We start from the raw sequence: 26,705 nt of genomic DNA on the forward strand, positions 1-26,705 counted from the left end.
TTGGCATGTATTTCCACTGCTCTCCCACTGGAAGCGTCCCTTTAGGCCATCCACAGCAAGAAAAAGCCGTGCCCGCCGCATGGTAGCGACGCCACTTGTCTGTAGCTGTCGCAGTTAAGGAGACAGCGTCAAGAGACGTTTTCGTGCCGTGACCAGGTTTCGAACCTGGGCTTTCCGTAACCACTAAATTATCGTAGCTGTAACTGTCAGGCGGAGCTAGAATGCTCCATGTGTCAAACATATGTGAGCTCAAGGAGGTTACACTTGAAGAAAAAGCGGCAGGTTAACGCGATCACAGCGAAACCCCCGACAGCTACAGGACTCGAAACCGCGCCAACAGAGAGACTGGTGCCTTAAACCAGCGCCTTAAAGCGCTCGGCCACGCTACATGCGCTGCTTGGTGCGCCAGTGTTCCTAGCATTTGTACAAACAGTGCACGCCACAGCTTCCTGTTCTGCTGGGACTGGCTGCTCATCCATCGCACTTCAAACAACTGCCCTTTTCGACTACAGAGAGCAGCGGACGTCTGCGCTCTGGGAGGCGACATTACGTGTTGGGGATGAAGTGGTAGTGCAAACTGCGGCCTGCGGAACACGAGTGAAAAAATCAAGAGAGTACTGTCATTTCGAGTACTCGTCATTGCAACGGCAGCAAGGCAAAACTTTCAAAATTGCCGTGACCAGGATTCGAACCTGGGTTATTGCGGCCACAACGCAATGTCCTAACCACTAGACGATCACGGCCATGGCCACGGAGGCGCCCGCGAAGGCAGCTGGCTGTAATGCAAGTGGCGATACCCAGCAAAGCCTAGGCCAAGGTGTACGCCACAGCAGTGTCAGACACGGTCTCCATCACATGTATACGAGCAAATGAACGTGCCTGCGCTGTCAGGACACTAACTACAGTGGTTAGCTGCATTCACCTCCGTGGCAATGTCTTGCAGTCCCCCAAGCCTCTTGACTACAGGTATGTGGCTGGATAACAAGTGGATAGACGCTTCATCTCTCTCGCCGTCAGGTGTTGCCGTGAATCATACTTAACGTAGCTTTCTGCACGCGTCAGCGTAGCGTCAGTCGAGCAAAGTCGAGACAAGTCGCATAAGAGGAGCAACAAAAACGCGCAATTCCGGTACCGGGAATCGAACCCGGGCCTCCTGGGTGAGAGCCAGGTATCCTAGCCACTAGACCACACCGGATAACGACGGCAGTGCTCTTTCCAGCGAACGCAGCAGCCACGCACGGTTAACTGACGACAACTGTAAAAAATCCACTCTCTCGCGTTATAGAACGGCGTGCTCCGGACGCATTTCGTGGAGACGAACGCCAGCAATGATGAGAGCAAAAGGTGCCTACAAATGCTGTCGTTGCACCACGCACTGTTCTACGACCATTCACCAAGCAGACGCTCACGCCTTGTTGTGCTGCTTCCTTTGCGGGCAATGAGTGCATCTGCCTTCGACACAGGAAACATTACACGCTTGGCAGCTGTGGGATTGGAACCCACGCCTCCGAAGAGAATGGTGCCTGACACCAGCGCCTTAGACCGCTCGGCCACGCTACCTACACAACACGCGCGTCACAAGAGCTGCGTCCTACCCCACGAGAACACACCGCAACGGCACAAAAATGAGACGTAAAAAGTGGCAACGGTGGGATTCGAACCCACGCCTCCGAAGAGACTGGTGCCTAAAACCAGCGCCTTAGACCGCTCGGCCACGTTACCGTTGCAGCAGCAGCGGCAAAACGTTTCCTTTGTACTACAAAGATCACTTCGAAATGGAAGTATCTTGGCATGTATTTCCACTGCTCTCCCACTGGAAGCGTCCCTTTAGGCCATCCACAGCAAGAAAAAGCCGTGCCCGCCGCATGGTAGCGACGCCACTTGTCTGTAGCTGTCGCAGTTAAGGAGACAGCGTCAAGAGACGTTTTCGTGCCGTGACCAGGTTTCGAACCTGGGCTTTCCGTAACCACTAAATTATCGTAGCTGTAACTGTCAGGCGGAGCTAGAATGCTCCATGTGTCAAACATATGTGAGCTCAAGGAGGTTACACTTGAAGAAAAAGCGGCAGGTTAACGCGATCACAGCGAAACCCCCGACAGCTACAGGACTCGAAACCGCGCCAACAGAGAGACTGGTGCCTTAAACCAGCGCCTTAAAGCGCTCGGCCACGCTACATGCGCTGCTTGGTGCGCCAGTGTTCCTAGCATTTGTACAAACAGTGCACGCCACAGCTTCCTGTTCTGCTGGGACTGGCTGCTCATCCATCGCACTTCAAACAACTGCCCTTTTCGACTACAGAGAGCAGCGGACGTCTGCGCTCTGGGAGGCGACATTACGTGTTGGGGATGAAGTGGTAGTGCAAACTGCGGCCTGCGGAACACGAGTGAAAAAATCAAGAGAGTACTGTCATTTCGAGTACTCGTCATTGCAACGGCAGCAAGGCAAAACTTTCAAAATTGCCGTGACCAGGATTCGAACCTGGGTTATTGCGGCCACAACGCAATGTCCTAACCACTAGACGATCACGGCCATGGCCACGGAGGCGCCCGCGAAGGCAGCTGGCTGTAATGCAAGTGGCGATACCCAGCAAAGCCTAGGCCAAGGTGTACGCCACAGCAGTGTCAGACACGGTCTCCATCACATGTATACGAGCAAATGAACGTGCCTGCGCTGTCAGGACACTAACTACAGTGGTTAGCTGCATTCACCTCCGTGGCAATGTCTTGCAGTCCCCCAAGCCTCTTGACTACAGGTATGTGGCTGGATAACAAGTGGATAGACGCTTCATCTCTCTCGCCGTCAGGTGTTGCCGTGAATCATACTTAACGTAGCTTTCTGCACGCGTCAGCGTAGCGTCAGTCGAGCAAAGTCGAGACAAGTCGCATAAGAGGAGCAACAAAAACGCGCAATTCCGGTACCGGGAATCGAACCCGGGCCTCCTGGGTGAGAGCCAGGTATCCTAGCCACTAGACCACACCGGATAACGACGGCAGTGCTCTTTCCAGCGAACGCAGCAGCCACGCACGGTTAACTGACGACAACTGTAAAAAATCCACTCTCTCGCGTTATAGAACGGCGTGCTCCGGACGCATTTCGTGGAGACGAACGCCAGCAATGATGAGAGCAAAAGGTGCCTACAAATGCTGTCGTTGCACCACGCACTGTTCTACGACCATTCACCAAGCAGACGCTCACGCCTTGTTGTGCTGCTTCCTTTGCGGGCAATGAGTGCATCTGCCTTCGACACAGGAAACATTACACGCTTGGCAGCTGTGGGATTGGAACCCACGCCTCCGAAGAGAATGGTGCCTGACACCAGCGCCTTAGACCGCTCGGCCACGCTACCTACACAACACGCGCGTCACAAGAGCTGCGTCCTACCCCACGAGAACACACCGCAACGGCACAAAAATGAGACGTAAAAAGTGGCAACGGTGGGATTCGAACCCACGCCTCCGAAGAGACTGGTGCCTAAAACCAGCGCCTTAGACCGCTCGGCCACGTTACCGTTGCAGCAGCAGCGGCAAAACGTTTCCTTTGTACTACAAAGATCACTTCGAAATGGAAGTATCTTGGCATGTATTTCCACTGCTCTCCCACTGGAAGCGTCCCTTTAGGCCATCCACAGCAAGAAAAAGCCGTGCCCGCCGCATGGTAGCGACGCCACTTGTCTGTAGCTGTCGCAGTTAAGGAGACAGCGTCAAGAGACGTTTTCGTGCCGTGACCAGGTTTCGAACCTGGGCTTTCCGTAACCACTAAATTATCGTAGCTGTAACTGTCAGGCGGAGCTAGAATGCTCCATGTGTCAAACATATGTGAGCTCAAGGAGGTTACACTTGAAGAAAAAGCGGCAGGTTAACGCGATCACAGCGAAACCCCCGACAGCTACAGGACTCGAAACCGCGCCAACAGAGAGACTGGTGCCTTAAACCAGCGCCTTAAAGCGCTCGGCCACGCTACATGCGCTGCTTGGTGCGCCAGTGTTCCTAGCATTTGTACAAACAGTGCACGCCACAGCTTCCTGTTCTGCTGGGACTGGCTGCTCATCCATCGCACTTCAAACAACTGCCCTTTTCGACTACAGAGAGCAGCGGACGTCTGCGCTCTGGGAGGCGACATTACGTGTTGGGGATGAAGTGGTAGTGCAAACTGCGGCCTGCGGAACACGAGTGAAAAAATCAAGAGAGTACTGTCATTTCGAGTACTCGTCATTGCAACGGCAGCAAGGCAAAACTTTCAAAATTGCCGTGACCAGGATTCGAACCTGGGTTATTGCGGCCACAACGCAATGTCCTAACCACTAGACGATCACGGCCATGGCCACGGAGGCGCCCGCGAAGGCAGCTGGCTGTAATGCAAGTGGCGATACCCAGCAAAGCCTAGGCCAAGGTGTACGCCACAGCAGTGTCAGACACGGTCTCCATCACATGTATACGAGCAAATGAACGTGCCTGCGCTGTCAGGACACTAACTACAGTGGTTAGCTGCATTCACCTCCGTGGCAATGTCTTGCAGTCCCCCAAGCCTCTTGACTACAGGTATGTGGCTGGATAACAAGTGGATAGACGCTTCATCTCTCTCGCCGTCAGGTGTTGCCGTGAATCATACTTAACGTAGCTTTCTGCACGCGTCAGCGTAGCGTCAGTCGAGCAAAGTCGAGACAAGTCGCATAAGAGGAGCAACAAAAACGCGCAATTCCGGTACCGGGAATCGAACCCGGGCCTCCTGGGTGAGAGCCAGGTATCCTAGCCACTAGACCACACCGGATAACGACGGCAGTGCTCTTTCCAGCGAACGCAGCAGCCACGCACGGTTAACTGACGACAACTGTAAAAAATCCACTCTCTCGCGTTATAGAACGGCGTGCTCCGGACGCATTTCGTGGAGACGAACGCCAGCAATGATGAGAGCAAAAGGTGCCTACAAATGCTGTCGTTGCACCACGCACTGTTCTACGACCATTCACCAAGCAGACGCTCACGCCTTGTTGTGCTGCTTCCTTTGCGGGCAATGAGTGCATCTGCCTTCGACACAGGAAACATTACACGCTTGGCAGCTGTGGGATTGGAACCCACGCCTCCGAAGAGAATGGTGCCTGACACCAGCGCCTTAGACCGCTCGGCCACGCTACCTACACAACACGCGCGTCACAAGAGCTGCGTCCTACCCCACGAGAACACACCGCAACGGCACAAAAATGAGACGTAAAAAGTGGCAACGGTGGGATTCGAACCCACGCCTCCGAAGAGACTGGTGCCTAAAACCAGCGCCTTAGACCGCTCGGCCACGTTACCGTTGCAGCAGCAGCGGCAAAACGTTTCCTTTGTACTACAAAGATCACTTCGAAATGGAAGTATCTTGGCATGTATTTCCACTGCTCTCCCACTGGAAGCGTCCCTTTAGGCCATCCACAGCAAGAAAAAGCCGTGCCCGCCGCATGGTAGCGACGCCACTTGTCTGTAGCTGTCGCAGTTAAGGAGACAGCGTCAAGAGACGTTTTCGTGCCGTGACCAGGTTTCGAACCTGGGCTTTCCGTAACCACTAAATTATCGTAGCTGTAACTGTCAGGCGGAGCTAGAATGCTCCATGTGTCAAACATATGTGAGCTCAAGGAGGTTACACTTGAAGAAAAAGCGGCAGGTTAACGCGATCACAGCGAAACCCCCGACAGCTACAGGACTCGAAACCGCGCCAACAGAGAGACTGGTGCCTTAAACCAGCGCCTTAAAGCGCTCGGCCACGCTACATGCGCTGCTTGGTGCGCCAGTGTTCCTAGCATTTGTACAAACAGTGCACGCCACAGCTTCCTGTTCTGCTGGGACTGGCTGCTCATCCATCGCACTTCAAACAACTGCCCTTTTCGACTACAGAGAGCAGCGGACGTCTGCGCTCTGGGAGGCGACATTACGTGTTGGGGATGAAGTGGTAGTGCAAACTGCGGCCTGCGGAACACGAGTGAAAAAATCAAGAGAGTACTGTCATTTCGAGTACTCGTCATTGCAACGGCAGCAAGGCAAAACTTTCAAAATTGCCGTGACCAGGATTCGAACCTGGGTTATTGCGGCCACAACGCAATGTCCTAACCACTAGACGATCACGGCCATGGCCACGGAGGCGCCCGCGAAGGCAGCTGGCTGTAATGCAAGTGGCGATACCCAGCAAAGCCTAGGCCAAGGTGTACGCCACAGCAGTGTCAGACACGGTCTCCATCACATGTATACGAGCAAATGAACGTGCCTGCGCTGTCAGGACACTAACTACAGTGGTTAGCTGCATTCACCTCCGTGGCAATGTCTTGCAGTCCCCCAAGCCTCTTGACTACAGGTATGTGGCTGGATAACAAGTGGATAGACGCTTCATCTCTCTCGCCGTCAGGTGTTGCCGTGAATCATACTTAACGTAGCTTTCTGCACGCGTCAGCGTAGCGTCAGTCGAGCAAAGTCGAGACAAGTCGCATAAGAGGAGCAACAAAAACGCGCAATTCCGGTACCGGGAATCGAACCCGGGCCTCCTGGGTGAGAGCCAGGTATCCTAGCCACTAGACCACACCGGATAACGACGGCAGTGCTCTTTCCAGCGAACGCAGCAGCCACGCACGGTTAACTGACGACAACTGTAAAAAATCCACTCTCTCGCGTTATAGAACGGCGTGCTCCGGACGCATTTCGTGGAGACGAACGCCAGCAATGATGAGAGCAAAAGGTGCCTACAAATGCTGTCGTTGCACCACGCACTGTTCTACGACCATTCACCAAGCAGACGCTCACGCCTTGTTGTGCTGCTTCCTTTGCGGGCAATGAGTGCATCTGCCTTCGACACAGGAAACATTACACGCTTGGCAGCTGTGGGATTGGAACCCACGCCTCCGAAGAGAATGGTGCCTGACACCAGCGCCTTAGACCGCTCGGCCACGCTACCTACACAACACGCGCGTCACAAGAGCTGCGTCCTACCCCACGAGAACACACCGCAACGGCACAAAAATGAGACGTAAAAAGTGGCAACGGTGGGATTCGAACCCACGCCTCCGAAGAGACTGGTGCCTAAAACCAGCGCCTTAGACCGCTCGGCCACGTTACCGTTGCAGCAGCAGCGGCAAAACGTTTCCTTTGTACTACAAAGATCACTTCGAAATGGAAGTATCTTGGCATGTATTTCCACTGCTCTCCCACTGGAAGCGTCCCTTTAGGCCATCCACAGCAAGAAAAAGCCGTGCCCGCCGCATGGTAGCGACGCCACTTGTCTGTAGCTGTCGCAGTTAAGGAGACAGCGTCAAGAGACGTTTTCGTGCCGTGACCAGGTTTCGAACCTGGGCTTTCCGTAACCACTAAATTATCGTAGCTGTAACTGTCAGGCGGAGCTAGAATGCTCCATGTGTCAAACATATGTGAGCTCAAGGAGGTTACACTTGAAGAAAAAGCGGCAGGTTAACGCGATCACAGCGAAACCCCCGACAGCTACAGGACTCGAAACCGCGCCAACAGAGAGACTGGTGCCTTAAACCAGCGCCTTAAAGCGCTCGGCCACGCTACATGCGCTGCTTGGTGCGCCAGTGTTCCTAGCATTTGTACAAACAGTGCACGCCACAGCTTCCTGTTCTGCTGGGACTGGCTGCTCATCCATCGCACTTCAAACAACTGCCCTTTTCGACTACAGAGAGCAGCGGACGTCTGCGCTCTGGGAGGCGACATTACGTGTTGGGGATGAAGTGGTAGTGCAAACTGCGGCCTGCGGAACACGAGTGAAAAAATCAAGAGAGTACTGTCATTTCGAGTACTCGTCATTGCAACGGCAGCAAGGCAAAACTTTCAAAATTGCCGTGACCAGGATTCGAACCTGGGTTATTGCGGCCACAACGCAATGTCCTAACCACTAGACGATCACGGCCATGGCCACGGAGGCGCCCGCGAAGGCAGCTGGCTGTAATGCAAGTGGCGATACCCAGCAAAGCCTAGGCCAAGGTGTACGCCACAGCAGTGTCAGACACGGTCTCCATCACATGTATACGAGCAAATGAACGTGCCTGCGCTGTCAGGACACTAACTACAGTGGTTAGCTGCATTCACCTCCGTGGCAATGTCTTGCAGTCCCCCAAGCCTCTTGACTACAGGTATGTGGCTGGATAACAAGTGGATAGACGCTTCATCTCTCTCGCCGTCAGGTGTTGCCGTGAATCATACTTAACGTAGCTTTCTGCACGCGTCAGCGTAGCGTCAGTCGAGCAAAGTCGAGACAAGTCGCATAAGAGGAGCAACAAAAACGCGCAATTCCGGTACCGGGAATCGAACCCGGGCCTCCTGGGTGAGAGCCAGGTATCCTAGCCACTAGACCACACCGGATAACGACGGCAGTGCTCTTTCCAGCGAACGCAGCAGCCACGCACGGTTAACTGACGACAACTGTAAAAAATCCACTCTCTCGCGTTATAGAACGGCGTGCTCCGGACGCATTTCGTGGAGACGAACGCCAGCAATGATGAGAGCAAAAGGTGCCTACAAATGCTGTCGTTGCACCACGCACTGTTCTACGACCATTCACCAAGCAGACGCTCACGCCTTGTTGTGCTGCTTCCTTTGCGGGCAATGAGTGCATCTGCCTTCGACACAGGAAACATTACACGCTTGGCAGCTGTGGGATTGGAACCCACGCCTCCGAAGAGAATGGTGCCTGACACCAGCGCCTTAGACCGCTCGGCCACGCTACCTACACAACACGCGCGTCACAAGAGCTGCGTCCTACCCCACGAGAACACACCGCAACGGCACAAAAATGAGACGTAAAAAGTGGCAACGGTGGGATTCGAACCCACGCCTCCGAAGAGACTGGTGCCTAAAACCAGCGCCTTAGACCGCTCGGCCACGTTACCGTTGCAGCAGCAGCGGCAAAACGTTTCCTTTGTACTACAAAGATCACTTCGAAATGGAAGTATCTTGGCATGTATTTCCACTGCTCTCCCACTGGAAGCGTCCCTTTAGGCCATCCACAGCAAGAAAAAGCCGTGCCCGCCGCATGGTAGCGACGCCACTTGTCTGTAGCTGTCGCAGTTAAGGAGACAGCGTCAAGAGACGTTTTCGTGCCGTGACCAGGTTTCGAACCTGGGCTTTCCGTAACCACTAAATTATCGTAGCTGTAACTGTCAGGCGGAGCTAGAATGCTCCATGTGTCAAACATATGTGAGCTCAAGGAGGTTACACTTGAAGAAAAAGCGGCAGGTTAACGCGATCACAGCGAAACCCCCGACAGCTACAGGACTCGAAACCGCGCCAACAGAGAGACTGGTGCCTTAAACCAGCGCCTTAAAGCGCTCGGCCACGCTACATGCGCTGCTTGGTGCGCCAGTGTTCCTAGCATTTGTACAAACAGTGCACGCCACAGCTTCCTGTTCTGCTGGGACTGGCTGCTCATCCATCGCACTTCAAACAACTGCCCTTTTCGACTACAGAGAGCAGCGGACGTCTGCGCTCTGGGAGGCGACATTACGTGTTGGGGATGAAGTGGTAGTGCAAACTGCGGCCTGCGGAACACGAGTGAAAAAATCAAGAGAGTACTGTCATTTCGAGTACTCGTCATTGCAACGGCAGCAAGGCAAAACTTTCAAAATTGCCGTGACCAGGATTCGAACCTGGGTTATTGCGGCCACAACGCAATGTCCTAACCACTAGACGATCACGGCCATGGCCACGGAGGCGCCCGCGAAGGCAGCTGGCTGTAATGCAAGTGGCGATACCCAGCAAAGCCTAGGCCAAGGTGTACGCCACAGCAGTGTCAGACACGGTCTCCATCACATGTATACGAGCAAATGAACGTGCCTGCGCTGTCAGGACACTAACTACAGTGGTTAGCTGCATTCACCTCCGTGGCAATGTCTTGCAGTCCCCCAAGCCTCTTGACTACAGGTATGTGGCTGGATAACAAGTGGATAGACGCTTCATCTCTCTCGCCGTCAGGTGTTGCCGTGAATCATACTTAACGTAGCTTTCTGCACGCGTCAGCGTAGCGTCAGTCGAGCAAAGTCGAGACAAGTCGCATAAGAGGAGCAACAAAAACGCGCAATTCCGGTACCGGGAATCGAACCCGGGCCTCCTGGGTGAGAGCCAGGTATCCTAGCCACTAGACCACACCGGATAACGACGGCAGTGCTCTTTCCAGCGAACGCAGCAGCCACGCACGGTTAACTGACGACAACTGTAAAAAATCCACTCTCTCGCGTTATAGAACGGCGTGCTCCGGACGCATTTCGTGGAGACGAACGCCAGCAATGATGAGAGCAAAAGGTGCCTACAAATGCTGTCGTTGCACCACGCACTGTTCTACGACCATTCACCAAGCAGACGCTCACGCCTTGTTGTGCTGCTTCCTTTGCGGGCAATGAGTGCATCTGCCTTCGACACAGGAAACATTACACGCTTGGCAGCTGTGGGATTGGAACCCACGCCTCCGAAGAGAATGGTGCCTGACACCAGCGCCTTAGACCGCTCGGCCACGCTACCTACACAACACGCGCGTCACAAGAGCTGCGTCCTACCCCACGAGAACACACCGCAACGGCACAAAAATGAGACGTAAAAAGTGGCAACTTTTTTTTTTTTTTTTTTTTTTTTTTTTTTTTTTTTTTTTTTTTTTTTTTTTTTTTTTTGCCTCCCAACACCCCTTATAGCCCGGCCTTGCGCTCTCCAATTTTGCCTTCTTCGGCGAGCTTCTTCAGCTATAAAATAAAACGGTGCTGCTTGCAAACAGAAAAGACGAATTGTTGCACTGTCCATTCAGTTTAAAACCGTAAACTTCTCGGTATGGTTCCTTGTCAGACGTTGGAGTTCAAGATGAAGTGATGAAATCGGAGATACTGGATTGCTTTGAGGAAAGTTTCTTTTGGCTGTTCACCGCGAACGAAACATCGAAGGAAAACTAAAACCTCTTGAAGTTAAAGTGCAGGCCGATAATGACAGCAAGCAGTAGCATTGCGCCTACACGCCTTAAAATAAAAAATGAAAGAATAACAGTGCATGAGGCGCTGTCCACCTAAATTCAGTAAAGGAAAGAATAAAATTGGAAAAAAATAATAAAAAAATCAAATACTGCCTGAGTTAGTCCTCTCAGTCACAGGGAAGGAACACCCTTCACACGTCCCATGATTTGACGTTCAAAATGCTGCGTAGCGGCCATTAAAATAAGTAATGAAAAAAGGCACAAAAATTAAAAATATCGACACATGTCAAAGGAATGAGTAGACTCCCGAAGTTTCCGAAACTGTCCGGCGGATATCGAGAAGGAAAACACAATCCTCTCCGACATAATAAAAAGAAAGTAAAAAATCCTCTTTTCTGGAAAACCAAACAATCTCCGTGACAGCGCGGTGCGTAACGCATCCGGGAATGTACGCCGATGACGGAGGAACCAGACGGTGTAAAAAAAAAAATGAATAAAAACATAAAGAAATCACTAAACCACAACGAAACACAAACACACACGAACACAGGATAAAACTGTGTTAAACTTTTCGTCGTCGTTTCAACATTGCAGTCCGGCACAAGCGTAAGCATCGGACGTGGTGAATGATTCACTGTTCCTGTAGCATTCAATTTGCATTAATTATGGATCCGGGCCCGAAGACAATGCAAAACACAGAAGTAAGGAAAAGTCGCAGCAGTGAAGTGTTGATTACAACAGTTTGTCGTGGGCAAACGCGAGTGCAATTTGCAGAAAATTAGCAAAGAGTTGGTGATAATCTTTCCTGGTTTTGGTAAGGTCATGTTGCGTAGACAAATAAACCAAAAAGGCATAGTCGCCCGTAAGACGCAATTGCAGGAGGGCGTACACAGTGTGAGCCACAATCCATGCAGTGGCGGCACGCTTCGTATGCGGATAAGGGTTGAAGTCCGGGATCAATGCCGTGTCCGCAGAAAAAGCGGCAGCGCTGGTCCGGTTGATAAGTGCGAGCATCCTGGCGGCAATGTTCCAAGTCGACCGTGACCTCAGGCACACGAAACGATGTTCTAAGGTGTCGTCTTGGCGACAGTCTTCACACAAGCTCGATGGAGATAAGTGAATGCGGCGCAGCTTTTCGTTGGTGGGGAGAATTCTGTTAACCACTTGGTACCAAAAGCTGCTGACGTCCGCTGGCAGGAAGGGAGCATGAACGTGAGCCCACACCGTCCTCCACGCAGATCGCGGGTAGCGCGCCTCCATCTTATTACCGACTGGCCGTCCTCTTAGTCCCTGGTAGACACGTTTCACAGTCCGTGTGCGATGATCGAGTACGTCGGCGGCGAGATAACTTTTTTGAATGAAGTATTCTCGAACATAACGCAGCTGAAACGGGATGGTAGTCGGGTCGAGAGGTGCTGCTTCAGATAGAGGCCGATGAATAGCGAACAGAACAGCTGTGGGGCTCGACGGATCCTGTTCAATAGTGACGCTCGTCCGATGAAGGAGCAACGCTGCGGCTTTCATAGCAAAATGAATGAGGCCGAGTCCACCCTGTTCGCGCGGTAAAGTACATGTTTCGTAAGACACCTTGAAAATATGTCCCCGCCACAATAGCCAATAGACTGCCTGTGTTATGGCTCTGCCCAAATTCTTGGGTACCTGAAATAACTGTGCGAGGTACCAGGCTTTGCTGAGCAAGAAAACATTTATTAAAATCACCCGCTGTGTTAATGCGAGGGTGCGAGTAGCGGACAGGCTAGCCATAGCTCGTATGCCATTTAAGACAATACGCCAGTTGTAGGACGCAGTCTGTAACAGATTGGCTTGAAAGCGAACTCCCAAAATTTTGTGTTCCTGCTTCACTGTAAACCATGGGCGTTTGAAGCCACGTGTCGCTGCATAAATAGGAAGAAAAACCGTCTTACGGGTATTGATGCTCGCACCGGATGCACGTTCATACTGCGTAAGAACAGCGCGTATTGTATCAAAGTCGGTAGCCGAGGACACCAAGAGGCCAAGGTCGTCAGCATAAGCGCGACAAACGTGCTTCTCATCCCCAATACGTATTCCCCTACAAACACTGTGCAACTTACGCAACAAAGGATCTAAGGAAATGGCGTAAAGCGCCATTGACAGAGGGCACCCTTGTTTGACTGAACAGCAGAGCGGAACAGGTTTCGATAAAAGCCCATTGATACTAATCCGGGAGGTGGAATGTTTAAAAAGGTTAAAAATCATAGTTATATACTTTACACCGAAACCAAACTTCTGGAGCACCCGTCGGAGATATAGATGGCTAACTCTGTCAAAAGCCATTGCAAAATCGATGGATAAAATGCCAAAAGGAATCCTATTCGTCGAAGCATAGGCAATGGCATCTCGGTATGTCGACACAGCACCATAGAGTGTGCGTTGAGGTACTGCACAGTATTGAAAGGGACTAATCAGTTTTTTCATAACCAGCTTCAAGCGGAAGGAGACACATTTGGTGAAGAGTTTGTAATCACCATTAAGAAGGGTGATTGGTCTAAGATTGCACAGTTTCCTGGTGACTGGAACCTTTGGAACCAAGACCACAATACCTTCCAAGAAGGACGCAGGGACATCCACACCATTTAAAATTTCATTAAAAACATCAGTCAGGGCAGAGCCAAACAAGTGCCAGAAATGCATATAAAATTCCGGTGGCAACCCATCAGCGCCCGGTGATTTATTCTGGGAACACAGTTTTAAGACATCACCCACTTCGTCCACGGTAAAGTTTTCTGTGAGGCGACGGCGATCCGCTACGGATAAGACGTACGGAACGTCGTGGAGAAGCGCGGAAATCGCGGCAGCATCAGTGTATTTCTCACTGAAAAGGTCGATGAAGTGACGGTGGGCCTCGGCAAGAATTGCCGCCTGGCTATTAAGCCGCGCACCGTCAGCTGATTCCAGCTCTGTGACGTAACGTCGCCGCGCGCGCCGGCGTTCGCGCAGCTGATGAAACACGGAAGGCGCTTCATCAGCCAGCGCCCCGGGGGCTCGGCTCCGTACGACAGATCCGCGCAACGATTCCCTTTTCAAATCCAGAAGACGGTGTTTTATACGTCGAATTGTCGCCATGCGAAGAGCGGGATTATTTGTGTGCAGGTGGATGGCATCATTTAAACAGCTCTCGTAAAATTGCAACGTAGAACGCTCCCAGTGAGCAACATCCTGACTGAACTCCAGGATGGCCTTGCGTAATGCCGGCTTAACAGATTCTACCCACCATGACAAAGTGGAGGCATAGAGACCGCGATATTTCAGCACCCTCTGCCACACACGCACGATAACCGGCGCAAAATGTGGATGTGAGAGATGTCGCACATTAAACTTCCATAATCGACTGGCGCGGGGTTTAATCGCCAACAGAGAATGAAAGCGGCAGACATACGCACAATGATCGGAAAAAATCACGGGGTGAACAGAGGATTCCGTAAGACAGTGCTGTTTATCACGAGAAACATAAATTCTATCAAGCCGACTCCGACCCGTGGGGTAAAAGAAAGTAAATCCCACGGCCCGCGGATGTAAATAACACCACGAGTCAATTAAATTCATCTCAGTAACGAGCGTCTGTAATTCTAGGCACTTATACGGCCGCGGCTCCTGATCTCTATCTTCCAGCACGCAGTTAAAATCGCCGCCCATGACTACAGGCAGGTGGGGGCCCCGTAAAAGGTGACAAATGTCACTACTATAAAACACACGGCGACGTGGCTGCCCGTCGGCACCAGAAGGGGCGTACACGTTAACATATCGTACGTTGTTGATCGTGCAAGCTACACCACGACCGTTAGGAATCGTAGCGACATTACTATAGTCATGACCAACACGAATTAAAATGGCAGTACCACAATTACACTCGATATCAAAGTTCAAAAGTACTTGATAGCCCGGAATGGAGTGAAGTAGATCTATCACAACCTCCTGCAAAAACACTATGTCAGCAGCAATGTAATTTATAAAACCCACAAAACTTGCAAACTTCACAGGCGACTCCAATTTATTAAGATTAATAGTAGCCACAACTGATGGAGGGCGTGCTACCATAGACAACAAGGAAAAACAAATAAAACAAATTAGACGGCAGGAGTGGACCCACCCTCCTGCTCCATATCGTCTGCCCAGTCACAACGTTCAGACGGTGCAGCTGAAGTAGGCGGTTCTTGTGTGGGAGGTGCAGACGCGGAATCCTGTGAAGGGGGACGCGTGCGACGCTGGGGGGCGTCTTCCGCCTTACGCTTAACCGAAAGTTGTGCCGGGTTCGTTGCCTGAGACGTCGTAGTGTCCATTGCTAGATTTACATCAGAGTGGTGCAACATTTCCTTTAACTGCCGTACAACCGCTTCCCGCCTGTCTTCCGACACACTTGTCGTAGGCGCTGGCTGACTGCTCGCCACAGGACGCGGTGGACGACGCCCCCCCGCAACCGACGGCCGAGATTCGACTACGGGGCGGGGCGAGGGCTTATGCGCCGGCTTTTGCACAGATTTTGTCTTTTGTTTCGACTTCTGACGGGGAACCTGCTTCCACTCCGGAGACGGGCTGCGTTCTCCGCGAGAAAAGGTTCGTTTTTCTAAAATCCGCGAACTACTGGCACTGCGGAAGCGGTCAGTATTGCCGCGCCTGTCTGAAACACTTTCACGCCTTGGCTTTGGTTCCTGTGAGGCAGGAGCCGCGTCCGGAACACCTTGAGGTACGGAAGTAGATGGTGACGAATCCACTACCGCAACAGGGGGGGTAACCACCTGAACGGGTTCTGATCCGGGCCGTTCCGGAACTTCAGGCACAGCCGGAGGCGGAATCGGCACAGTAGCGGCGGGAACTGACTGAGAAGGTACGGACAAGGTTTGAACAGAATCAGAACCGGTTGCAGTGGCATCGACATCCATCGCGACCGCATCAACTAAAGGCGTTTCCGTTTCCGCGGAACGTGCCGGTGAACGGGGAACACCTAACAACACGGCCGCGTACGACGCGTCGTCATCTTGCCCACGGGGCGGTAGCTGCACAGGGCGCCTACGCCTAGGACAATTTTGCCGAAAATGGTCTGTGGCATTACAATAGGAGCACGTTTGCGGCTGACCACTATACGAAATAAAAGCCCGGTGGCCGGCCATAACCAAAAACGAGGGAACGTGCTTCCTCACAATCATTTTGACACTACGAATACCGTTCTCAACTTGATAGATATAAGCGGAAGACCACTTTTCTTTCGTAATTGACAAAACTGTGCCATAAGGCATAAGGCTACGAGCTATAGTCTCATTCCTGGTTTCAAACGGAAGATTGAATACTCTAACGTTACGGATACCAAATCCAGCATTCGACAGAGTAACATTACTAATTGTCCCATCAGAGTGCTTGAATTTTCGTACACCACCGTTTTCACTTACGAGAGCATCGCACAATTCCGGACATTTTAATTTAACAAACAAAGAGTTCAAGAACGCGTCTAATTGCAATCCTAACACATCACTTTCAGGAATTTTCAAGTCATTTTTCATCCACGAATGAATTTCGAAAGCAGACGGTCGGGTGACGTTTCTATCAAATTCGCACTGGATATTATTTTCTCGGTCTTCAGAATCCATGTTAACTTACAGTTCAGCTGACTACAGCAGCGAAGAAACAGGCACCGCGATGAACCGCCGCCGACTGCGAAGCACACGTAAACACCGCCCGACACGCCGGAACGAGCGCGCGATGTGTTCGGGCCCACGACTCCGAAGAGACTGGTGCCTAAAACCAGCGCCTTAGACCGCTCGGCCACGTTACCGTTGCAGCAGCAGCGGCAAAACGTTTCCTTTGTACTACAAAGATCACTTCGAAATGGAAGTATCTTGGCATGTATTTCCACTGCTCTCCCACTGGAAGCGTCCCTTTAGGCCATCCACAGCAAGAAAAAGCCGTGCCCGCCGCATGGTAGCGACGCCACTTGTCTGTAGCTGTCGCAGTTAAGGAGACAGCGTCAAGAGACGTTTTCGTGCCGTGACCAGGTTTCGAACCTGGGCTTTCCGTAACCACTAAATTATCGTAGCTGTAACTGTCAGGCGGAGCTAGAATGCTCCATGTGTCAAACATATGTGAGCTCAAGGAGGTTACACTTGAAGAAAAAGCGGCAGGTTAACGCGATCACAGCGAAACCCCCGACAGCTACAGGACTCGAAACCGCGCCAACAGAGAGACTGGTGCCTTAAACCAGCGCCTTAAAGCGCTCGGCCACGCTACATGCGCTGCTTGGTGGGCCAGTGTTCCTAGCATTTGTACAAACAGTGCACGCCACAGCTTCCTGTTCTGCTGGGACTGGCTGCTCATCCATCGCACTTCAAACAACTGCCCTTTTCGACTACAGAGAGCAGCGGACGTCTGCGCTCTGGGAGGCGACATTACGTGTTGGGGATGAAGTGGTAGTGCAAACTGCGGCCTGCGGAACACGAGTGAAAAAATCAAGAGAGTACTGTCATTTCGAGTACTCGTCATTGCAACGGCAGCAAGGCAAAACTTTCAAAATTGCCGTGACCAGGATTCGAACCTGGGTTATTGCGGCCACAACGCAATGTCCTAACCACTAGACGATCACGGCCATGGCCACGGAGGCGCCCGCGAAGGCAGCTGGCTGTAATGCAAGTGGCGATACCCAGCAAAGCCTAGGCCAAGGTGTACGCCACAGCAGTGTCAGACACGGTCTCCATCACATGTATACGAGCAAATGAACGTGCCTGCGCTGTCAGGACACTAACTACAGTGGTTAGCTGCATTCACCTCCGTGGCAATGTCTTGCAGTCCCCCAAGCCTCTTGACTACAGGTATGTGGCTGGATAACAAGTGGATAGACGCTTCATCTCTCTCGCCGTCAGGTGTTGCCGTGAATCATACTTAACGTAGCTTTCTGCACGCGTCAGCGTAGCGTCAGTCGAGCAAAGTCGAGACAAGTCGCATAAGAGGAGCAACAAAAACGCGCAATTCCGGTACCGGGAATCGAACCCGGGCCTCCTGGGTGAGAGCCAGGTATCCTAGCCACTAGACCACACCGGATAACGACGGCAGTGCTCTTTCCAGCGAACGCAGCAGCCACGCACGGTTAACTGACGACAACTGTAAAAAATCCACTCTCTCGCGTTATAGAACGGCGTGCTCCGGACGCATTTCGTGGAGACGAACGCCAGCAATGATGAGAGCAAAAGGTGCCTACAAATGCTGTCGTTGCACCACGCACTGTTCTACGACCATTCACCAAGCAGACGCTCACGCCTTGTTGTGCTGCTTCCTTTGCGGGCAATGAGTGCATCTGCCTTCGACACAGGAAACATTACACGCTTGGCAGCTGTGGGATTGGAACCCACGCCTCCGAAGAGAATGGTGCCTGACACCAGCGCCTTAGACCGCTCGGCCACGCTACCTACACAACACGCGCGTCACAAGAGCTGCGTCCTACCCCACGAGAACACACCGCAACGGCACAAAAATGAGACGTAAAAAGTGGCAACGGTGGGATTCGAACCCACGCCTCCGAAGAGACTGGTGCCTAAAACCAGCGCCTTAGACCGCTCGGCCACGTTACCGTTGCAGCAGCAGCGGCAAAACGTTTCCTTTGTACTACAAAGATCACTTCGAAATGGAAGTATCTTGGCATGTATTTCCACTGCTCTCCCACTGGAAGCGTCCCTTTAGGCCATCCACAGCAAGAAAAAGCCGTGCCCGCCGCATGGTAGCGACGCCACTTGTCTGTAGCTGTCGCAGTTAAGGAGACAGCGTCAAGAGACGTTTTCGTGCCGTGACCAGGTTTCGAACCTGGGCTTTCCGTAACCACTAAATTATCGTAGCTGTAACTGTCAGGCGGAGCTAGAATGCTCCATGTGTCAAACATATGTGAGCTCAAGGAGGTTACACTTGAAGAAAAAGCGGCAGGTTAACGCGATCACAGCGAAACCCCCGACAGCTACAGGACTCGAAACCGCGCCAACAGAGAGACTGGTGCCTTAAACCAGCGCCTTAAAGCGCTCGGCCACGCTACATGCGCTGCTTGGTGCGCCAGTGTTCCTAGCATTTGTACAAACAGTGCACGCCACAGCTTCCTGTTCTGCTGGGACTGGCTGCTCATCCATCGCACTTCAAACAACTGCCCTTTTCGACTACAGAGAGCAGCGGACGTCTGCGCTCTGGGAGGCGACATTACGTGTTGGGGATGAAGTGGTAGTGCAAACTGCGGCCTGCGGAACACGAGTGAAAAAATCAAGAGAGTACTGTCATTTCGAGTACTCGTCATTGCAACGGCAGCAAGGCAAAACTTTCAAAATTGCCGTGACCAGGATTCGAACCTGGGTTATTGCGGCCACAACGCAATGTCCTAACCACTAGACGATCACGGCCATGGCCACGGAGGCGCCCGCGAAGGCAGCTGGCTGTAATGCAAGTGGCGATACCCAGCAAAGCCTAGGCCAAGGTGTACGCCACAGCAGTGTCAGACACGGTCTCCATCACATGTATACGAGCAAATGAACGTGCCTGCGCTGTCAGGACACTAACTACAGTGGTTAGCTGCATTCACCTCCGTGGCAATGTCTTGCAGTCCCCCAAGCCTCTTGACTACAGGTATGTGGCTGGATAACAAGTGGATAGACGCTTCATCTCTCTCGCCGTCAGGTGTTGCCGTGAATCATACTTAACGTAGCTTTCTGCACGCGTCAGCGTAGCGTCAGTCGAGCAAAGTCGAGACAAGTCGCATAAGAGGAGCAACAAAAACGCGCAATTCCGGTACCGGGAATCGAACCCGGGCCTCCTGGGTGAGAGCCAGGTATCCTAGCCACTAGACCACACCGGATAACGACGGCAGTGCTCTTTCCAGCGAACGCAGCAGCCACGCACGGTTAACTGACGACAACTGTAAAAAATCCACTCTCTCGCGTTATAGAACGGCGTGCTCCGGACGCATTTCGTGGAGACGAACGCCAGCAATGATGAGAGCAAAAGGTGCCTACAAATGCTGTCGTTGCACCACGCACTGTTCTACGACCATTCACCAAGCAGACGCTCACGCCTTGTTGTGCTGCTTCCTTTGCGGGCAATGAGTGCATCTGCCTTCGACACAGGAAACATTACACGCTTGGCAGCTGTGGGATTGGAACCCACGCCTCCGAAGAGAATGGTGCCTGACACCAGCGCCTTAGACCGCTCGGCCACGCTACCTACACAACACGCGCGTCACAAGAGCTGCGTCCTACCCCACGAGAACACACCGCAACGGCACAAAAATGAGACGTAAAAAGTGGCAACGGTGGGATTCGAACCCACGCCTCCGAAGAGACTGGTGCCTAAAACCAGCGCCTTAGACCGCTCGGCCACGTTACCGTTGCAGCAGCAGCGGCAAAACGTTTCCTTTGTACTACAAAGATCACTTCGAAATGGAAGTATCTTGGCATGTATTTCCACTGCTCTCCCACTGGAAGCGTCCCTTTAGGCCATCCACAGCAAGAAAAAGCCGTGCCCGCCGCATGGTAGCGACGCCACTTGTCTGTAGCTGTCGCAGTTAAGGAGACAGCGTCAAGAGACGTTTTCGTGCCGTGACCAGGTTTCGAACCTGGGCTTTCCGTAACCACTAAATTATCGTAGCTGTAACTGTCAGGCGGAGCTAGAATGCTCCATGTGTCAAACATATGTGAGCTCAAGGAGGTTACACTTGAAGAAAAAGCGGCAGGTTAACGCGATCACAGCGAAACCCCCGACAGCTACAGGACTCGAAACCGCGCCAACAGAGAGACTGGTGCCTTAAACCAGCGCCTTAAAGCGCTCGGCCACGCTACATGCGCTGCTTGGTGCGCCAGTGTTCCTAGCATTTGTACAAACAGTGCACGCCACAGCTTCCTGTTCTGCTGGGACTGGCTGCTCATCCATCGCACTTCAAACAACTGCCCTTTTCGACTACAGAGAGCAGCGGACGTCTGCGCTCTGGGAGGCGACATTACGTGTTGGGGATGAAGTGGTAGTGCAAACTGCGGCCTGCGGAACACGAGTGAAAAAATCAAGAGAGTACTGTCATTTCGAGTACTCGTCATTGCAACGGCAGCAAGGCAAAACTTTCAAAATTGCCGTGACCAGGATTCGAACCTGGGTTATTGCGGCCACAACGCAATGTCCTAACCACTAGACGATCACGGCCATGGCCACGGAGGCGCCCGCGAAGGCAGCTGGCTGTAATGCAAGTGGCGATACCCAGCAAAGCCTAGGCCAAGGTGTACGCCACAGCAGTGTCAGACACGGTCTCCATCACATGTATACGAGCAAATGAACGTGCCTGCGCTGTCAGGACACTAACTACAGTGGTTAGCTGCATTCACCTCCGTGGCAATGTCTTGCAGTCCCCCAAGCCTCTTGACTACAGGTATGTGGCTGGATAACAAGTGGATAGACGCTTCATCTCTCTCGCCGTCAGGTGTTGCCGTGAATCATACTTAACGTAGCTTTCTGCACGCGTCAGCGTAGCGTCAGTCGAGCAAAGTCGAGACAAGTCGCATAAGAGGAGCAACAAAAACGCGCAATTCCGGTACCGGGAATCGAACCCGGGCCTCCTGGGTGAGAGCCAGGTATCCTAGCCACTAGACCACACCGGATAACGACGGCAGTGCTCTTTCCAGCGAACGCAGCAGCCACGCACGGTTAACTGACGACAACTGTAAAAAATCCACTCTCTCGCGTTATAGAACGGCGTGCTCCGGACGCATTTCGTGGAGACGAACGCCAGCAATGATGAGAGCAAAAGGTGCCTACAAATGCTGTCGTTGCACCACGCACTGTTCTACGACCATTCACCAAGCAGACGCTCACGCCTTGTTGTGCTGCTTCCTTTGCGGGCAATGAGTGCATCTGCCTTCGACACAGGAAACATTACACGCTTGGCAGCTGTGGGATTGGAACCCACGCCTCCGAAGAGAATGGTGCCTGACACCAGCGCCTTAGACCGCTCGGCCACGCTACCTACACAACACGCGCGTCACAAGAGCTGCGTCCTACCCCACGAGAACACACCGCAACGGCACAAAAATGAGACGTAAAAAGTGGCAACGGTGGGATTCGAACCCACGCCTCCGAAGAGACTGGTGCCTAAAACCAGCGCCTTAGACCGCTCGGCCACGTTACCGTTGCAGCAGCAGCGGCAAAACGTTTCCTTTGTACTACAAAGATCACTTCGAAATGGAAGTATCTTGGCATGTATTTCCACTGCTCTCCCACTGGAAGCGTCCCTTTAGGCCATCCACAGCAAGAAAAAGCCGTGCCCGCCGCATGGTAGCGACGCCACTTGTCTGTAGCTGTCGCAGTTAAGGAGACAGCGTCAAGAGACGTTTTCGTGCCGTGACCAGGTTTCGAACCTGGGCTTTCCGTAACCACTAAATTATCGTAGCTGTAACTGTCAGGCGGAGCTAGAATGCTCCATGTGTCAAACATATGTGAGCTCAAGGAGGTTACACTTGAAGAAAAAGCGGCAGGTTAACGCGATCACAGCGAAACCCCCGACAGCTACAGGACTCGAAACCGCGCCAACAGAGAGACTGGTGCCTTAAACCAGCGCCTTAAAGCGCTCGGCCACGCTACATGCGCTGCTTGGTGCGCCAGTGTTCCTAGCATTTGTACAAACAGTGCACGCCACAGCTTCCTGTTCTGCTGGGACTGGCTGCTCATCCATCGCACTTCAAACAACTGCCCTTTTCGACTACAGAGAGCAGCGGACGTCTGCGCTCTGGGAGGCGACATTACGTGTTGGGGATGAAGTGGTAGTGCAAACTGCGGCCTGCGGAACACGAGTGAAAAAATCAAGAGAGTACTGTCATTTCGAGTACTCGTCATTGCAACGGCAGCAAGGCAAAACTTTCAAAATTGCCGTGACCAGGATTCGAACCTGGGTTATTGCGGCCACAACGCAATGTCCTAACCACTAGACGATCACGGCCATGGCCACGGAGGCGCCCGCGAAGGCAGCTGGCTGTAATGCAAGTGGCGATACCCAGCAAAGCCTAGGCCAAGGTGTACGCCACAGCAGTGTCAGACACGGTCTCCATCACATGTATACGAGCAAATGAACGTGCCTGCGCTGTCAGGACACTAACTACAGTGGTTAGCTGCATTCACCTCCGTGGCAATGTCTTGCAGTCCCCCAAGCCTCTTGACTACAGGTATGTGGCTGGATAACAAGTGGATAGACGCTTCATCTCTCTCGCCGTCAGGTGTTGCCGTGAATCATACTTAACGTAGCTTTCTGCACGCGTCAGCGTAGCGTCAGTCGAGCAAAGTCGAGACAAGTCGCATAAGAGGAGCAACAAAAACGCGCAATTCCGGTACCGGGAATCGAACCCGGGCCTCCTGGGTGAGAGCCAGGTATCCTAGCCACTAGACCACACCGGATAACGACGGCAGTGCTCTTTCCAGCGAACGCAGCAGCCACGCACGGTTAACTGACGACAACTGTAAAAAATCCACTCTCTCGCGTTATAGAACGGCGTGCTCCGGACGCATTTCGTGGAGACGAACGCCAGCAATGATGAGAGCAAAAGGTGCCTACAAATGCTGTCGTTGCACCACGCACTGTTCTACGACCATTCACCAAGCAGACGCTCACGCCTTGTTGTGCTGCTTCCTTTGCGGGCAATGAGTGCATCTGCCTTCGACACAGGAAACATTACACGCTTGGCAGCTGTGGGATTGGAACCCACGCCTCCGAAGAGAATGGTGCCTGACACCAGCGCCTTAGACCGCTCGGCCACGCTACCTACACAACACGCGCGTCACAAGAGCTGCGTCCTACCCCACGAGAACACACCGCAACGGCACAAAAATGAGACGTAAAAAGTGGCAACGGTGGGATTCGAACCCACGCCTCCGAAGAGACTGGTGCCTAAAACCAGCGCCTTAGACCGCTCGGCCACGTTACCGTTGCAGCAGCAGCGGCAAAACGTTTCCTTTGTACTACAAAGATCACTTCGAAATGGAAGTATCTTGGCATGTATTTCCACTGCTCTCCCACTGGAAGCGTCCCTTTAGGCCATCCACAGCAAGAAAAAGCCGTGCCCGCCGCATGGTAGCGACGCCACTTGTCTGTAGCTGTCGCAGTTAAGGAGACAGCGTCAAGAGACGTTTTCGTGCCGTGACCAGGTTTCGAACCTGGGCTTTCCGTAACCACTAAATTATCGTAGCTGTAACTGTCAGGCGGAGCTAGAATGCTCCATGTGTCAAACATATGTGAGCTCAAGGAGGTTACACTTGAAGAAAAAGCGGCAGGTTAACGCGATCACAGCGAAACCCCCGACAGCTACAGGACTCGAAACCGCGCCAACAGAGAGACTGGTGCCTTAAACCAGCGCCTTAAAGCGCTCGGCCACGCTACATGCGCTGCTTGGTGCGCCAGTGTTCCTAGCATTTGTACAAACAGTGCACGCCACAGCTTCCTGTTCTGCTGGGACTGGCTGCTCATCCATCGCACTTCAAACAACTGCCCTTTTCGACTACAGAGAGCAGCGGACGTCTGCGCTCTGGGAGGCGACATTACGTGTTGGGGATGAAGTGGTAGTGCAAACTGCGGCCTGCGGAACACGAGTGAAAAAATCAAGAGAGTACTGTCATTTCGAGTACTCGTCATTGCAACGGCAGCAAGGCAAAACTTTCAAAATTGCCGTGACCAGGATTCGAACCTGGGTTATTGCGGCCACAACGCAATGTCCTAACCACTAGACGATCACGGCCATGGCCACGGAGGCGCCCGCGAAGGCAGCTGGCTGTAATGCAAGTGGCGATACCCAGCAAAGCCTAGGCCAAGGTGTACGCCACAGCAGTGTCAGACACGGTCTCCATCACATGTATACGAGCAAATGAACGTGCCTGCGCTGTCAGGACACTAACTACAGTGGTTAGCTGCATTCACCTCCGTGGCAATGTCTTGCAGTCCCCCAAGCCTCTTGACTACAGGTATGTGGCTGGATAACAAGTGGATAGACGCTTCATCTCTCTCGCCGTCAGGTGTTGCCGTGAATCATACTTAACGTAGCTTTCTGCACGCGTCAGCGTAGCGTCAGTCGAGCAAAGTCGAGACAAGTCGCATAAGAGGAGCAACAAAAACGCGCAATTCCGGTACCGGGAATCGAACCCGGGCCTCCTGGGTGAGAGCCAGGTATCCTAGCCACTAGACCACACCGGATAACGACGGCAGTGCTCTTTCCAGCGAACGCAGCAGCCACGCACGGTTAACTGACGACAACTGTAAAAAATCCACTCTCTCGCGTTATAGAACGGCGTGCTCCGGACGCATTTCGTGGAGACGAACGCCAGCAATGATGAGAGCAAAAGGTGCCTACAAATGCTGTCGTTGCACCACGCACTGTTCTACGACCATTCACCAAGCAGACGCTCACGCCTTGTTGTGCTGCTTCCTTTGCGGGCAATGAGTGCATCTGCCTTCGACACAGGAAACATTACACGCTTGGCAGCTGTGGGATTGGAACCCACGCCTCCGAAGAGAATGGTGCCTGACACCAGCGCCTTAGACCGCTCGGCCACGCTACCTACACAACACGCGCGTCACAAGAGCTGCGTCCTACCCCACGAGAACACACCGCAACGGCACAAAAATGAGACGTAAAAAGTGGCAACGGTGGGATTCGAACCCACGCCTCCGAAGAGACTGGTGCCTAAAACCAGCGCCTTAGACCGCTCGGCCACGTTACCGTTGCAGCAGCAGCGGCAAAACGTTTCCTTTGTACTACAAAGATCACTTCGAAATGGAAGTATCTTGGCATGTATTTCCACTGCTCTCCCACTGGAAGCGTCCCTTTAGGCCATCCACAGCAAGAAAAAGCCGTGCCCGCCGCATGGTAGCGACGCCACTTGTCTGTAGCTGTCGCAGTTAAGGAGACAGCGTCAAGAGACGTTTTCGTGCCGTGACCAGGTTTCGAACCTGGGCTTTCCGTAACCACTAAATTATCGTAGCTGTAACTGTCAGGCGGAGCTAGAATGCTCCATGTGTCAAACATATGTGAGCTCAAGGAGGTTACACTTGAAGAAAAAGCGGCAGGTTAACGCGATCACAGCGAAACCCCCGACAGCTACAGGACTCGAAACCGCGCCAACAGAGAGACTGGTGCCTTAAACCAGCGCCTTAAAGCGCTCGGCCACGCTACATGCGCTGCTTGGTGCGCCAGTGTTCCTAGCATTTGTACAAACAGTGCACGCCACAGCTTCCTGTTCTGCTGGGACTGGCTGCTCATCCATCGCACTTCAAACAACTGCCCTTTTCGACTACAGAGAGCAGCGGACGTCTGCGCTCTGGGAGGCGACATTACGTGTTGGGGATGAAGTGGTAGTGCAAACTGCGGCCTGCGGAACACGAGTGAAAAAATCAAGAGAGTACTGTCATTTCGAGTACTCGTCATTGCAACGGCAGCAAGGCAAAACTTTCAAAATTGCCGTGACCAGGATTCGAACCTGGGTTATTGCGGCCACAACGCAATGTCCTAACCACTAGACGATCACGGCCATGGCCACGGAGGCGCCCGCGAAGGCAGCTGGCTGTAATGCAAGTGGCGATACCCAGCAAAGCCTAGGCCAAGGTGTACGCCACAGCAGTGTCAGACACGGTCTCCATCACATGTATACGAGCAAATGAACGTGCCTGCGCTGTCAGGACACTAACTACAGTGGTTAGCTGCATTCACCTCCGTGGCAATGTCTTGCAGTCCCCCAAGCCTCTTGACTACAGGTATGTGGCTGGA

The 26,705-nt window shown here is 52.7% G+C and overlaps 33 non-coding genes across 33 annotated transcripts; all 33 read right to left on the reverse strand.

Moving 5' to 3' along the window:
* Positions 1–671: 671 nt before the first annotated feature.
* On the reverse strand, positions 672–743 carry Trnah-gug (transfer RNA histidin (anticodon GUG)). Its single transcript has one exon. It is a non-coding gene; the product is annotated as a tRNA-His (tRNA).
* Positions 744–1,123: 380 nt separating this feature from the next.
* On the reverse strand, positions 1,124–1,195 carry Trnae-cuc (transfer RNA glutamic acid (anticodon CUC)). Its single transcript has one exon. It is a non-coding gene; the product is annotated as a tRNA-Glu (tRNA).
* A 445-nt stretch (positions 1,196–1,640) lies between these two features.
* Trnal-uag (transfer RNA leucine (anticodon UAG)) lies at positions 1,641–1,722 on the reverse strand. The gene has a single exon. It is a non-coding gene; the product is annotated as a tRNA-Leu (tRNA).
* Positions 1,723–2,457: 735 nt separating this feature from the next.
* Trnah-gug (transfer RNA histidin (anticodon GUG)) lies at positions 2,458–2,529 on the reverse strand. The gene has a single exon. It is a non-coding gene; the product is annotated as a tRNA-His (tRNA).
* A 380-nt stretch (positions 2,530–2,909) lies between these two features.
* Positions 2,910–2,981, reverse strand: Trnae-cuc (transfer RNA glutamic acid (anticodon CUC)). The gene has a single exon. It is a non-coding gene; the product is annotated as a tRNA-Glu (tRNA).
* A 445-nt stretch (positions 2,982–3,426) lies between these two features.
* Positions 3,427–3,508, reverse strand: Trnal-uag (transfer RNA leucine (anticodon UAG)). Its single transcript has one exon. It is a non-coding gene; the product is annotated as a tRNA-Leu (tRNA).
* Positions 3,509–4,243: 735 nt separating this feature from the next.
* Trnah-gug (transfer RNA histidin (anticodon GUG)) lies at positions 4,244–4,315 on the reverse strand. Its single transcript has one exon. It is a non-coding gene; the product is annotated as a tRNA-His (tRNA).
* Positions 4,316–4,695: 380 nt separating this feature from the next.
* On the reverse strand, positions 4,696–4,767 carry Trnae-cuc (transfer RNA glutamic acid (anticodon CUC)). The gene has a single exon. It is a non-coding gene; the product is annotated as a tRNA-Glu (tRNA).
* Positions 4,768–5,212: 445 nt separating this feature from the next.
* Trnal-uag (transfer RNA leucine (anticodon UAG)) lies at positions 5,213–5,294 on the reverse strand. The gene has a single exon. It is a non-coding gene; the product is annotated as a tRNA-Leu (tRNA).
* Positions 5,295–6,029: 735 nt separating this feature from the next.
* Trnah-gug (transfer RNA histidin (anticodon GUG)) lies at positions 6,030–6,101 on the reverse strand. The gene has a single exon. It is a non-coding gene; the product is annotated as a tRNA-His (tRNA).
* Positions 6,102–6,481: 380 nt separating this feature from the next.
* On the reverse strand, positions 6,482–6,553 carry Trnae-cuc (transfer RNA glutamic acid (anticodon CUC)). Its single transcript has one exon. It is a non-coding gene; the product is annotated as a tRNA-Glu (tRNA).
* Positions 6,554–6,998: 445 nt separating this feature from the next.
* Trnal-uag (transfer RNA leucine (anticodon UAG)) lies at positions 6,999–7,080 on the reverse strand. The gene has a single exon. It is a non-coding gene; the product is annotated as a tRNA-Leu (tRNA).
* A 735-nt stretch (positions 7,081–7,815) lies between these two features.
* Positions 7,816–7,887, reverse strand: Trnah-gug (transfer RNA histidin (anticodon GUG)). The gene has a single exon. It is a non-coding gene; the product is annotated as a tRNA-His (tRNA).
* A 380-nt stretch (positions 7,888–8,267) lies between these two features.
* Trnae-cuc (transfer RNA glutamic acid (anticodon CUC)) lies at positions 8,268–8,339 on the reverse strand. Its single transcript has one exon. It is a non-coding gene; the product is annotated as a tRNA-Glu (tRNA).
* Positions 8,340–8,784: 445 nt separating this feature from the next.
* On the reverse strand, positions 8,785–8,866 carry Trnal-uag (transfer RNA leucine (anticodon UAG)). Its single transcript has one exon. It is a non-coding gene; the product is annotated as a tRNA-Leu (tRNA).
* A 735-nt stretch (positions 8,867–9,601) lies between these two features.
* Trnah-gug (transfer RNA histidin (anticodon GUG)) lies at positions 9,602–9,673 on the reverse strand. Its single transcript has one exon. It is a non-coding gene; the product is annotated as a tRNA-His (tRNA).
* A 380-nt stretch (positions 9,674–10,053) lies between these two features.
* Positions 10,054–10,125, reverse strand: Trnae-cuc (transfer RNA glutamic acid (anticodon CUC)). Its single transcript has one exon. It is a non-coding gene; the product is annotated as a tRNA-Glu (tRNA).
* A 7,342-nt stretch (positions 10,126–17,467) lies between these two features.
* On the reverse strand, positions 17,468–17,539 carry Trnah-gug (transfer RNA histidin (anticodon GUG)). Its single transcript has one exon. It is a non-coding gene; the product is annotated as a tRNA-His (tRNA).
* Positions 17,540–17,919: 380 nt separating this feature from the next.
* Trnae-cuc (transfer RNA glutamic acid (anticodon CUC)) lies at positions 17,920–17,991 on the reverse strand. Its single transcript has one exon. It is a non-coding gene; the product is annotated as a tRNA-Glu (tRNA).
* A 445-nt stretch (positions 17,992–18,436) lies between these two features.
* Trnal-uag (transfer RNA leucine (anticodon UAG)) lies at positions 18,437–18,518 on the reverse strand. Its single transcript has one exon. It is a non-coding gene; the product is annotated as a tRNA-Leu (tRNA).
* A 735-nt stretch (positions 18,519–19,253) lies between these two features.
* Trnah-gug (transfer RNA histidin (anticodon GUG)) lies at positions 19,254–19,325 on the reverse strand. Its single transcript has one exon. It is a non-coding gene; the product is annotated as a tRNA-His (tRNA).
* A 380-nt stretch (positions 19,326–19,705) lies between these two features.
* Positions 19,706–19,777, reverse strand: Trnae-cuc (transfer RNA glutamic acid (anticodon CUC)). Its single transcript has one exon. It is a non-coding gene; the product is annotated as a tRNA-Glu (tRNA).
* A 445-nt stretch (positions 19,778–20,222) lies between these two features.
* Positions 20,223–20,304, reverse strand: Trnal-uag (transfer RNA leucine (anticodon UAG)). The gene has a single exon. It is a non-coding gene; the product is annotated as a tRNA-Leu (tRNA).
* Positions 20,305–21,039: 735 nt separating this feature from the next.
* Trnah-gug (transfer RNA histidin (anticodon GUG)) lies at positions 21,040–21,111 on the reverse strand. The gene has a single exon. It is a non-coding gene; the product is annotated as a tRNA-His (tRNA).
* A 380-nt stretch (positions 21,112–21,491) lies between these two features.
* Trnae-cuc (transfer RNA glutamic acid (anticodon CUC)) lies at positions 21,492–21,563 on the reverse strand. Its single transcript has one exon. It is a non-coding gene; the product is annotated as a tRNA-Glu (tRNA).
* Positions 21,564–22,008: 445 nt separating this feature from the next.
* Trnal-uag (transfer RNA leucine (anticodon UAG)) lies at positions 22,009–22,090 on the reverse strand. The gene has a single exon. It is a non-coding gene; the product is annotated as a tRNA-Leu (tRNA).
* A 735-nt stretch (positions 22,091–22,825) lies between these two features.
* Trnah-gug (transfer RNA histidin (anticodon GUG)) lies at positions 22,826–22,897 on the reverse strand. The gene has a single exon. It is a non-coding gene; the product is annotated as a tRNA-His (tRNA).
* A 380-nt stretch (positions 22,898–23,277) lies between these two features.
* Positions 23,278–23,349, reverse strand: Trnae-cuc (transfer RNA glutamic acid (anticodon CUC)). The gene has a single exon. It is a non-coding gene; the product is annotated as a tRNA-Glu (tRNA).
* A 445-nt stretch (positions 23,350–23,794) lies between these two features.
* On the reverse strand, positions 23,795–23,876 carry Trnal-uag (transfer RNA leucine (anticodon UAG)). The gene has a single exon. It is a non-coding gene; the product is annotated as a tRNA-Leu (tRNA).
* A 735-nt stretch (positions 23,877–24,611) lies between these two features.
* Positions 24,612–24,683, reverse strand: Trnah-gug (transfer RNA histidin (anticodon GUG)). The gene has a single exon. It is a non-coding gene; the product is annotated as a tRNA-His (tRNA).
* Positions 24,684–25,063: 380 nt separating this feature from the next.
* Positions 25,064–25,135, reverse strand: Trnae-cuc (transfer RNA glutamic acid (anticodon CUC)). Its single transcript has one exon. It is a non-coding gene; the product is annotated as a tRNA-Glu (tRNA).
* A 445-nt stretch (positions 25,136–25,580) lies between these two features.
* Trnal-uag (transfer RNA leucine (anticodon UAG)) lies at positions 25,581–25,662 on the reverse strand. Its single transcript has one exon. It is a non-coding gene; the product is annotated as a tRNA-Leu (tRNA).
* Positions 25,663–26,397: 735 nt separating this feature from the next.
* On the reverse strand, positions 26,398–26,469 carry Trnah-gug (transfer RNA histidin (anticodon GUG)). The gene has a single exon. It is a non-coding gene; the product is annotated as a tRNA-His (tRNA).
* Between the last annotated feature and the right edge of the window lie 236 nt (positions 26,470–26,705).

This window comes from Schistocerca serialis, unplaced genomic scaffold, assembly GCF_023864345.2.
Source record: "Schistocerca serialis cubense isolate TAMUIC-IGC-003099 unplaced genomic scaffold, iqSchSeri2.2 HiC_scaffold_769, whole genome shotgun sequence".
In the NCBI taxonomy this organism is placed as follows: domain Eukaryota; kingdom Metazoa; phylum Arthropoda; class Insecta; order Orthoptera; family Acrididae; genus Schistocerca; species Schistocerca serialis.